Source organism: Sycon ciliatum, chromosome 13 (assembly GCF_964019385.1).
Source record: "Sycon ciliatum chromosome 13, ocSycCili1.1, whole genome shotgun sequence".
NCBI lineage: Eukaryota > Metazoa > Porifera > Calcarea > Leucosolenida > Sycettidae > Sycon > Sycon ciliatum.
In genome coordinates this window covers 4,577,111-4,587,952 of record NC_088655.1, presented here as the reverse complement: position 1 = coordinate 4,587,952, position 10,842 = coordinate 4,577,111, and the positions used below count along the sequence as shown (strand labels likewise).

The window sequence follows — 10,842 nt, the reverse complement described above, 5'->3', positions numbered from 1 at the left end:
CTGCGTTCCATGCGTCCATACTGTCCAATGACATTGCCCCGTAAACGGTTCTGCCAAACATGTCATTTGTTTGTTTGTTTCAAGTCCTCTTTATTTTACTTCATGCATTAAACGGGAACTAGGCCCAATAACACACAGGCAAATGTGGAAGGAAAGAAGCAAAGGAGTGATGTGCCTTGATGGTTTTGTATGCATTGGCCAGCTTGTGGAAATGTATTTATATGTTGTCGTGTTTCACGTTTCCAAACAGGGGACGTCATCAACCGCTGTTCTCCTGATCCCTGTCGGCCCAGGGGTTTTTGTATTGACACAGTTGGATCATACCATTGTCGTTGTGTTGATCCTTACTATGGAGAGCATTGTCAATGTAAGTTCTTTACACTCTTAGAATGATTTGTGCGAAATCATGTTGTCTAATTTACGAAAATGACCATCCTCCGGCATTATATTATGCCACGTGACTTGACTTGAATCAGTTTGGCCATACAGACACATGTCACTGACCGAGGGACAAACACGTCGCCTGTGTTAACGTGAGAGTCATCGACCTGCATTGAGAGGCAACTCAACATGTCTAGCTCACATGCACCTGTGTAGCAGAACACCTGCTTGAAGCCAGCTTGAACTGCTTGCTATGCTCTTTGTCAGTTACATGATATCCTAGTACCCCCAAAACTTAGCCAAGAAAGCAACCAATGTCAGCTGTGCACTCTTGTGCTACACTGTATGAAAACACATAACCAGCACTAGGCTCCTGATGAGTAGTACCTGAGAACAATTCACAATCACATGCCTCTCGCTTCTGTGCAGGTGGTGGAGGAAGTAACCAGCACACTATCGATGTGGAATGTGAGGCTTTACAAGCAGTAGGAACAGCAGCAACCAGAATGAACAAGTAGTTGATCTAAATGGTGGCAAACACACACCTGGCAATATGGCGGTAAATACACGCCCGTCCAAACGCACTCTCTGCAACGTTCTGGCACAGAGCTCTCCTTCTCACCACCACCATTATCAGTTCGCACCTGGCGCCTAGTCGATGCATGGCTGGTGGTACCCGACATAGCAGGCTGGTACATCAGACAGCGCATAGGACATTGCAAGTGTATGGAAGCAAAGAAAAAGTATACGGAAGTACAGTATACTGTATATAGAATACATGTATGTTGATCCTGACACATCTAAACAAATGGCAAGTCCTGAAATCATGAGCACGTGATTTAAGTATTAGAACCTTTTTTTTAATTGTCAGAGTAGGCGTGATATGTATTGCGCACTAAAAGGCAACACGTTTGCAGAAAGAGTAAGGTGTGGGTGACCCACCTTTCAGTTTATGTGTGAATGTCCTCTGCTTCAGCTTGGTAAGGGTTTTCTGTGAATGTGGCAAGCTGCCAAAACAGCTGACAACTTAGCAGCACGCGCATCCGACACGATGGAGATACAATGATCTAAGTAGACAATACACTCACACATGCACAATATACACACACATACCCTATACCATGCATGCATGATCACAGACAGGGTTTGGTATTTGTCTACTGTCAAACGGGAAATTTTGTGGTTATGATGTTTTAGGGTTTTTATCGAATGTAGTGTTTTCGCTAAAGATTTTTCGCACCAATCGAAATGTTTGCATGTACATGTAGACTAGAGCACTATTAAACAATGCTAACCTCTGAAACTTGGATCTGTACAATATTTCATCCCAAATTGGTCCTTATTCATGCCAAACTTGACAACTTAACTGAGTCATTATTCATGTATTGCATTCAGCAGGAATGGTGGTTTCTTGCAGGCTTGAAGAGTGGTAGGTGCAATGCCTAGAACCGATCTGCCCTTTTCTCACTTCCTTGTATTGGTTATTTTATTTTTTAATTTATTATTTTGATATTATGCCATGAAGTGCAGAAAGTAAATAAATAAATTCAGTGTTGACGAAGACTCGATCATCTTGATTTTGATTGTTTGTTCAACTTGCTATTTTCTTTTTTCCAACACAGTCACAAGAAAACCTTCTCACAAAGGTACGCACACATCTGCTACTGTGTTTGTTTGCCTGTTTTGTGTAGGCTTTCAAGTAGCTGTACATATGACTATGTGTGTGTGTGTGTGTTTGTGTGTTTTGTGTGTATGTGTGTGTGTGTGTATGTCCCATATGGTGCAGTGGTATGTGCAGTCGATTTCCAATCGAGAGGTTGCGGGTTCACTTCCCGACGATTATGGTCGCACACGTCTTTCTTCTCTTTCTCGGACTCTTCCTGACTTTTCTTTCATTCTCCTGGGTGGTTACCAACAGCCAGTGTATGCCGGAGTATGTGGTGTGGTGTGTGTGTGTAGAAAAAAAGAAAAAAGAAAAAAGAAAAAAATGGAAAAAAATGAAAAATAGGGATTCACTGGCCAGAAAAAGTCACTTCAAACAGCTGTGTGGTGGATACCAGGCTAAAAATAGTGGCGGTCAATTCATCAGCCTTGCAAGCTGTTGAATGGTGTAATCCCAGCACAAGTTGCTATGTCTAACATAGCTGTTCGCTATCATCGCTTCCGCGATGGGCATGTCTGAGGTGTCTGAGGTCTGAGGTGTGTATGTTTGTGTGTATGTATGTTTGTGTGTGTGTGCGTTTGTGTGTGTATGTACAGCGCTGGCAACTAAAATCCGACCCCCTTGCCGGCGCACGCGCCGCCAAGGGGGTCGGATTTCAGTTGCCAGTGCTGTGTGTGTGTGTGTGTGTGTGTGTGTGTGTGTGTGTGTGTGTGTGTGTGTATGTATGTGTGTGTGTGTGTGTGTGTGTGTGTGTGTATGTATGTGTGTGTGTATGTATGTGTGTGTGTGTATGTATGTGTGTGTGTGTGTGTATGTGTTTTCTCCTAGCTGTGTGTGAGTGACTGTGTGCACACACAAATGGCAGATGGTGTGCGGTGTCTAAGTAGACATTGTTCATGTTGCAGCAACTGGATGCGTCATAGTATGTTTGGAAATGGCTTCTCAAGTTTGCCTACTTGGTCCGCGTCAGCGATATTGTCGCTTATCTTTCAGCTTTGTTTATATGTCGCCAATGCTCACTTGGCAGCCCATTTCAACACAATTTTGGTTAGCAAGTTAGTTTACTAGTACCTGAAAGGTCTAGCTAGAGTTCGTGTGGATTTCGAGAGCGATGGGTGGGTGATTCTGATTGATATAGCGCCGCATCAAAATAAATTATCGTGTTACGCTGTGCAGGCAAGAGCAGCGCAAGCCACAAGAAAGGAATCGGCTACTCGGAATCAGCTCCATTTTGCTGAACGGCCGAGATTGCTCACCTCAGTGATCGCTCGTCAAGCTGAGATCGCAGCTCCCTTATCTCCAGCTCAATGCTCGGAGTATCCAGCGCGTCGTGGAGATTTGCAAGTACTGTACGCGTCGTCGTTGTCGTCGTTCAAAATAAAATCTTGCAAAGAACGGCGTCTGATTTGAACCACAAAGGCTGTTGTGCTGCCCACGCGAAGTCCTATAGAGAAGGCGACCGTCACGATCGACTTCTCTTTAGAAAATTGCCAGGCAGCGGAGAGGAAGAGAGGTGAGCTTGCAAAAGCAAGAGAGTCGATCCCGAGCAAAAATATTTGTCACCAGCGCCGAGAGCAGCGACGAGGAGGACCGAAAACAGTAGGAACCTTTCCTTGGACAATAAATTCCTCATAGCTAGTTGTCATTCTATACCTTACCGTCCATCGTACCAAGTTTCATCACTTCAAGTGCACGCGTTCATGTCCAAAGTCAAGTTCAAATTGTCAAAAGATAAGCGACAATATTGCTGACGCGGACCAAGTAGTATTCATACACTTGTTTCTGTACTGTTATTTGTGGAGCAGATAATACTCTCTTGCTGGGGCCCTGTGGATGCTGCACGACACGGACTACATGTTTGGTTAGAAGCACAGGCAACACCTGCCTTCTTACTGGCCGTATTGCCACAGTTCTCGCAAAATGATGAAGACATTGATATGTGAAAAGGGAAGAGCAGGATAAATAATTGAGAGAACGAGGCATGAAAAAAGAAAACGGAAACAAATCAATGAGGGAGTACTACTAGTAACGTTTGGTGTATGATGTCACCATAGATAATCAACTAGCACTGTTTAGATGTTGCAGCAGCTACGACGGGGACAACATGGCCGAACACAGTGCTAACCCCACCGACAGGTCCCCACCACGTATCGGCTTGCGTGGGTGGTCCTGAGTCAAGTGGTGTGCTTCAAACACTGGGATAGACACTAGCCAGGGGAATGAGTGTCTGTTGACCTGTTCCATACAGTACCATTGTCTTTCATACAGTACCATTGTCTTTCATACAGTACCATTGTCTTTCATTTTTATTTACGAGTTGGGTAGGTGAACGTAGTACTTACTCCGCGCCATTAAAATTTTCGCTTCGCACATCGCAATATTTGTGACTTGGCTTGTCTAAGTCAGACTGTCGGAATCGCTGTTTTCTGTGTTCGAACACTGGTGCGACACTACCTGCGCAATGTCTACTTGTTACTGAAGCCGTGGTGGTCTCGGACTTTGTTGGAGCTCTCTTCCGCACCAAGCAAATTCATAGCGCTCCGCACTATTCCGTCCCAGAACGCATTTCGTTTTCTGGAGTTCGTGCCGTCCCACATCGTTCGCGTGGGCATTTATCAAGGCTGCAAGCTCGGGAATAAGAATCTTGGTATCTCTCCTGAATACGAAATGCTGAAGTTGACGATGGCATGAACAAAGTGGTCTCAAATTCTTAAAATGCGCTACTTGTGGCGCATGTTGCTGCAAAGGTAGCAGGTCTGAAAACACCGACAAAATCAGTGAAGCACTTGCCAAGGAAAGAAGGTGCGGAACTGCTTACCATATACCTCTGGAAGTTCGTTACAGTGTACTTGAAAAATGCTAACTTGCTTTCATCGCCTGCCACCTGGAGGCATGGATCGCTTGATTCGACGAAGTTCCTTGACCTGAATTTGAACGCGCGTCTTCTTCAGCGTATTGTTGAGTGCTGAAGGGTCTGCCTCAAACTCTGATGAAGCGGTCGACCTGAGCTGAAAGTACAGCGAAGCGGTAGGCCACAAACTAACACTTGGTCAGTCGACAATGCTCTGCCTCAATTTCTAGCTGATTTCTTTGCCCTTCGAGTGGACAAAATAAATTCGGAAAATCGCTCTGGGAAGCGACAATTTTAATGACGCGGAGGAAGTAAAAATAAATAATAAATAAAAACCAGTCCCTGCACATAATGAATAGAGTTTGCAAGGCATACTTGCTATCACGCTCTTCGAAACAGTTTCTTCGTGACCTTCTAAACGACCTGTAGCCATATTCACAATTTTACCGACTTTACAGACCTTCCATATTCGCTTGTCTGTGTGTGTGTGTGTGTGATTGTGTGTTTGTGTGGGTGATGGTGTGTGTGTGTGTGTGTATGTGTGTGTGTGTGTGCATGCGTGTGAGTGTGTGTGTGTGTGTGTGTGTGTATGCGTGTGTGTGTGCGTGCGTGCGAGTGTGTGTGTGTGTGTGTTTGTGTGTGTGTGTGTGTGTGTGTGTGTGTGTGTGTGTGTGAGTGTGCGTGTGAGTGTGCGTGTGTGTGTGTGTGTGTTTATACATGTGGCCCATGTGTGTGCAAATACTTGTGTTGAGTATGAATTAAACCCAATATTCTCCAGACACAATTCACAACGGGACAGGTAGGTGGAACGACTTTTATTAGGGTAGACGAAGAGACGGAGACAAAGACGAACTACTGCGACTACATTATGATCATTGACGAGAGCGAGATTATTGAAGAGAGAGCTCGACTGAGAAACAACGCAATAACGGGCCTGGGTAGCTATGGCAAACATGGGCGCGCAAGTAGCTACCCAGGCCAACGGAACGAAGGGTGAGTATGACGTAGTACGGGTGCATGCAGGCCGGCCAGCTTAGGAAAGGTTGTAGGTAAGATTGTACGGGAGGAGGCACCTAACACTTGCGTGCATGCTCATGTGTATGCATGTGTGTATATTGGTGTGTGTGTGTGTGTGTGTGTGTGTGTGTGTGTGTGTGTGTGTGTGTCCACATTCGGATAGATATGTGGATACTCGGCAGCATAAATAGTACATCGGTAGAATATCTCTTCCCCCAAGGAGTGACTCGCAGCTGGCAGGGAGCTCAGGACTATTGTACGTCTCTCGGTAGACTGTCAAGCCTGGCGTTTCAATCAAGCGATGCGGATCATAGCTTGCTCATCCAGAAATACTCTATGCCCAAAGAGTACGAGTACTGGGCAAGAGATCACAATGCTGATGTCTGTGCAGTGTACCGTGCTGGTGGATTTCAATTCAGTCTCCTCCACTACCAATGTAGTATTGCTCTACCATTCCTTTGTGTTCGTCCGAAAGGTGAGTTCATGCTGAAAACGTTGCCACGGTATTCAAATGCAATGCCTCATCACATTACATCACATTGCAGCTCGGATATAAAGAAAAGCAAATAAAATTCGACGGGTTCGCATACGGGGCAGGTCAAGAACAAGGAGTCGTGCAACTCCCTGGCCAATAACCACCTTTCCGCTTCCGTGGGATGCCACCACCCCATGATCAGGCATCAGATGCGGCTCCTAAAGGATGGGGGAGGATAGATCAGATCCACCAACCGTAGGCCAAAGGCCTAAATCCCATTTGCCACATCCATGTTTTACTCATGCCAGGTCACGAGTTCCCAATTAACTGTGGGTCGCAGCACGGTTGGAAAAAATCCTTCCTCTTCCAAGCAGGACTTGAACCTGGTACCTCTCGTTTCTCAATCATGGTCTTAGACCAACCCACTGTGCCTGCCTGCTACATGTACGAACAATATTAGAGAGGTTTTGCATTCCGAATTTCGGAATGATTTTCGACTGTGCTTTTCCGAAAGAAGCGCGTGCCGAAAAACGGCATTTTCAGTGTTTTGCATTCCGAAAGTCTGATTCGACTTCGTTTCCAAGGGTTGCCATGCAAAACAAAATGGAGAGCGTCGAAGGGGTTGAGCAGGATCAAATCCATGTGCAGTTCAAACTGAATTTGGGTGCGGGTCGAAGACGAGGACGGACTGATGGTGGACCGAGTGATCCAACGGCTGAAGACGAGGTTGTCGAACTACTGTCTTGTGCTGTCAGTAGGCTCCATAGCAAAGGAAGATAGAGTGTGATGAAGTGTGAGAAGATCTAGTCAACATGGCGAGATCAGCGAGAGCAGCAAAAACCAGCAAAAATCAAAACTACATACGCAGAAAAATTTCAAATAATCGAGAGCAGCAGAAAGCAAAAATACAAACATGAAAAATACACTTTTTTGTATTCAAATATGCACTCCCAAACATGAAAGAGCCGAAAATCCATTTTCGGAAAACCATGCACTTTCGCCACCACACTTCCGAAAGTTCGACTACTTTTTCGACTGCTGCCGCCACATTCCGAAAATAATTCCGAAATTCGGAATGCAAAACCTCTCTATTATTAATACTTTGAAGTACGGTAACTACTGTATAGAAATAAGCGACGTGGACACTATAAGCAATTGGATTGGATTGGATAGGCTTTTTTTAATGTCGAATAACTCACAGCCAGTGGGTGCCTTATTACATGAGATCGAGTTCAGGCACACATAAATATAAGGAAAAAAGGAAAAAAATAAATAGAGCAGGAGAAGAGACAGCAGAGGAAAGATTACATACTTATTTGATCAGTGAGCATAGTCAGTCATTGAATTTTCAGGTGGGATAAAGTAGTGGTCCGGAAGAGACCGGGTTTCTCCAGTGACCATACAGATGCAGGCAACATATTCCAGAGAATGGGACATTGATATGAAGGGCTGTTTGTGGCAGCGGCAGACGTGACCCTCGGGAAAAGAAGCAGGGGAACATCTGTGCTCCTTGTTCGACGGGTGTGTGACAGAGGAGTAGCGCGGTCATGAAGAAGACAGTACAGACAGTACTATTAATTACACAAAAGGTTAGCAGAAGGAGTTTGCGGCAATACTTTGATTGCAGGGCTTGCATTCTGAGGCATTCATGAAGAGGGGGGAGGGGGATCGCAGTCAGGAAGGGAGCAGAGCAGACAACATGCACAGCTCGCTGGAGAAGTTTCAAAAGACGATAACGTCGTGCAGAGGAAAGGGAAGAGGCAAAGCTGTTGCATACGAATGTTGGAATGTGGGTAAAATTATACATCTCAATAAATACTCTCAGTTCCGCAGCCATGCCACAAAACAAAGAAGTCTCAAAAGAGGGTTTAACCAAAACAGATTTTCTTGTCACTATCTTCAGTGGATTTTCGTTACTGAAGAATAGTACTCTACAGCTCTTTTGAGACCTCTGTGTTGCATGACTGCGAAACTTTTATTATTCATTGCTTTCATTAGATAACTACTCAATTTTAATTTTTTTAAATCCTGAAGGCCGCTTCAGGCAACTTCATTATACAGCTTGCATCCTACCAGTATATTGTATGCAGGCTACTAAACTATCCTCAAGTAAGTGCTTCATTTCACACGCAATTCAGTCATTTCGAGAATGTTTCGGTTGTCGGGGCCATTGCCAGGAAAGACTCGTGATCGTGCAAGGCAAGTTGGGCCTTTCCCCCTTTGGCATTGGAGTTTTTGCAGGCCTCGGGCTGCAAAGCGCTCGGCGCAAACTAGAGTAATTCGATCGGATCTCTCTCACTTGACAATACGTGTGTATGATACTGTTCTTAAAACCCTTTGCTTTTTTTTCCCTGATTTTGTGTCACCTTACATCTAGAGTATGATGAATGTAGCCATGGTGATTACACATGTCACCATGGCGTTTGTGTTGACACGTACGATTCCTATACGTGTGAGTGTGAGACAAAATACACGGGGGAGACGTGTTACGGTGAGATACATGTGTGTGTGTGTGTGTGTGTGTGTGTGTGTGTGTGTGTGTTTGTGCTCACAAGTATGCATATGCATGGGCGTGTATGTGTGTGTGTATATGTGTGTGTGTGTGTGTGTGTGTGTGTGTGTGTGTGTGTGTGTGTGTGTGTGTGTGCGTGTGTGTATGTGGAGCCCAGGATAAATCATTATCCAGGACTAAACCAAGGTACTGGGCTGTAGGGGTCACACAAAGTTTCTCGCCATTGCAGAGCACCTCCGGTTGTATTGCAGCCGCGCCTCGTGACCGGATGAAGAGCAACTGAGTCTTGGAAGTGGTGAGGAGCAGGCCAATGTCCTTCAGCCAGGTAGCAAGGTTTGTCATGGATTGCGTGAGGGTTCTGCACACTACAGCAGGATCAGAATAGGAGCAGTCGATGACAATGTTAACTGCAAATTCTTGGTGCTGTACAGACAGTGCCAGTATAGTGTGGAGTTCACTAGTGTAGAGCACAAAAAGCAGTGGCTCAAGGACTCTACCTTGTGGAACACCACGGGGGCAACTGGCGGCTTCACTAACAGAGTCCAGAACTTTGACACTCTGGAAACGCCCTGAGAGGTAGTCAGTGAACCATTCTAATGCAGTTCCAGCTATACCAAGGGAAAATAAAACTGTAACTAGACGTTCATGCTTAACACGGTCGAAAGCTTTCGAAATATCAACGAACACTGTCCCAGTGAACTCTCGTTTGCATCTAGCGGTAGACCATCGATTAACAGCAAACACAAGTGCATCCTCAGTTGAATGTTGCTTGCGATAAGGAAACCGGCTGTCGGGCAATAGCTGGTGTGTCTCCAGATAGGCAATGAGCTGTCTCTTAACCATTGTCTCCAGAATACGGGAGATAATGGGGAGGAGAGACACTGGACGATAGTTGTGGGGCAGGGTTGGGTCGCCACTCTTAAATAGGGGACTGACATGTGACACTTTGAAGGTTGGCGGAGCCTGTCCAGTTCTAAGAGACAAATTGATAATGCTGGTGAGATTCGGTGCAAGAACAGAGGCATGTTGCTTGAGCAGGAAACCGGGAATCCTATCACTGCCCTTGGCTTTGCTTGCATCCACTGATTTCAGGCATGACTCGACATCTGTCAACGTGACAGGCTGGAATACATTTAAGCTGCATTGGAGGCTTGGGCCCAGCGGCAGCTGGAGGTGGGGTGGACGTGTTGGATCATTCACTACTCCGCCAAACACTCGACTTAGCTCTGGCAAAGGCGCTTGAGGGATTTGCGATTTCTTCCTTCTGCCGGTGACAGTATTTAGTACCCTCCAGAGTTTCCTCTGGTTGGTAGTTTGGCATTGGGTGGTAAAATACTGGTAGCGCAGTTTCCCATCAAGCTTCCTAGCCACAGAACGAGCTGACTTATGTTCCTCACGTAATCTTGCATTCCCCTGGTCCCGCATCAACTTCCGGTGTAAGCCATTGCGCTTCCGTACAGCCACAACTAGTTCATTCGTTAGCCATGGGCATGGGAGACGTCGATGAGCACGCTGAGCAACTAGAGGCGCATGGTGGTCTAATGGTGATAGAAGAGACTCAGTGAAAGATGTAATCATGTCCTCGAAGTTGCCATTGTCAGGAAATGCCTGCTGATTGCGCTGGACGTACTTGCTGAAGCAGCTCCAGTCAACGAGGTGCAACCGCCGTGTGGCCGTTGGTGCTGATGAGCTGTGCTTCGGCACTCGAATATGCAAGTGGGCAAGAATCGCAAAATGGTCACTCATGTCTAAATATACTGTTTCACAGCTGCCAACCGGTGGAGCTGATGAAAGGAGTAAATCCAGCAGCGTAGCTGAATGGGAGGTCACTCGAGTGGGAGATGTTACATAGTTGGAAAGGTTGAAGCGGCTGATAATAGAGCGCAGAGGTACTGCAGATGGCTGACCCTGGGCAAGGTCCACATTGAAGTCGCCGACAATCG

General features: G+C 45.9%; 1 long non-coding RNA gene across 1 annotated transcript; it reads left to right on the top strand.

Annotated features, from left to right (window-relative positions):
• Nucleotides 1–261: 261 nt before the first annotated feature.
• Nucleotides 262–8,872, top strand: LOC135829745 (uncharacterized). Its single transcript, XR_010555906.1, has 4 exons — nt 262–367; nt 2,004–2,027; nt 6,076–6,387; nt 8,765–8,872. It is a non-coding gene; the product is annotated as an uncharacterized LOC135829745 (long non-coding RNA).
• The last annotated feature ends 1,970 nt before the right edge of the window (nt 8,873–10,842 follow it).